Below are 1,706 nucleotides of genomic sequence, written 5' to 3'. Positions count from 1 at the left end.
CTCTTGCTTTATTTCAGTAAGATTTGATGTGTGAACTGAAGGGGACACAGTTGCTTTATTATCATTTGTAACATATTTATAGGCCTGTCAAAGCTTGAGATTAAGGTCACATATTGCATTTGAATTTTTCTACCTAATAAAATCAGACTCTTAGGTAAATATCTGCTGTACACCATGTAGATGAATAGTAATGCAATGAATAATTCATTTCTGTGGAGGTTCACTGCAGCCATAATCCACCTGAAATCAGATACCCCACTGTTTCATTTCTATATCTATATCTATAGTATCATTTATTTGGACTTTTAGTGTGACTTTACTTCACAATAAGGTATCTGAGCTATTTTCAGTGGGTAAACAGTTTTTATATATGTAATATAAACAATGCTGCTGCCTTCTAAAGGTTAGCAGCGACAGACTGGCTGTACTACTTGCTTATCTAAAATTCAATGTGTTATCAGTACAGAACATATTGTAAGTATATACAGTCCATATAATGTAAGTAACATAAACATAAGTAACATTTTTTTAAATGCAAAGGTACACAGTATAAGTGAAGATAAGGGGTCAGGAATTTCAAGTTTCAGATTTATAAAAAATGATGACTTCTGTTTTTTAAAATAATATTAACCAAACCTAAGAAATCTTACTTCAAAATTGATGAGCTAAATCTTGAATTTAGTATTAAAAATGGAAAATTATAATTTAGAAAATGTAATAAATGGTCAAAGGCAACTGCAATAAGTTTAAAATTGTAGCTCAAACGACAGGAAAAGGTCAAGTAAATAGTCAAGTTAGTACTTATACAGTACTTGAGTAAATAGTTACTTTACACCAGTGGCTCCATGCCCCCATAACCCAGTCAGATGAACTCAGGTAACCCTTCATCCACACCAACTGTCATGTTCGAAATGTGTGATTTTAAACTGGGTGTTATTTTACTATTAAGGATATAAAAGTGGATATATTAGGTTGGTTTGGTTAGGTTTATTCACCACCACTTTGATTGGCAGAAACTTAAGGTTTCAACCATTTATTCATGACTTTTTACTATTTCAACCTGTCAACCATTAAGTTAACTATTTGAACTGTTTATCTGTTATTCTTTCAATCATTTATCCATTAGCTAAGTAACTGTTTATCCAAAATACTTTTAGCTATTTCAACCATTTATTATTTACATTTTACTATTGCGACCATTTATTTATCAAATTTTCAACCACTTGAAAGAGTTTCTATACAGTATTTCAACCATATTCATTTCTTTTAACTATCTATGTTAACCAGTTATCCATTACTTCTCTTCTCTGCTTTTGTTTTCTCATTATTTTTCACGCTTGTGGTGCTCAGGTGTTATACCTGACTCAATATGTGGACTTATTGTTTAATCAAATCAAATTTTTTATTTGATAAAATTACTTGAGCTACTCCACAATCCTTCCACATACCCCGCAGAAGTACCCTCTGGGGTAAAAAAAAATACCTCTAATTGGAGATTACTGATTTACACCACTGTTGTGTGACATTTTGTGACATTTCATTTGTAATTTCCCTTTTACACTTACATTTTCCCTTTTTTACTTGTCCCAAATATAGGCATGATCTAAAAAAGAGTTCTCTAAGGCCAGATACACACAACCAGCAATTTACTGTAACTCTCAGTTGCTTTCTGGCTCTTAACTTGAAATGTTCTGTTGTTGTTTTCA

The sequence above is a fragment of the Thunnus albacares genome, chromosome 11, assembly GCF_914725855.1.
Source record: "Thunnus albacares chromosome 11, fThuAlb1.1, whole genome shotgun sequence".
Taxonomy (NCBI): Eukaryota; Metazoa; Chordata; class Actinopteri; order Scombriformes; family Scombridae; genus Thunnus; species Thunnus albacares.
Note: the sequence above shows the minus strand (reverse complement) of the source record.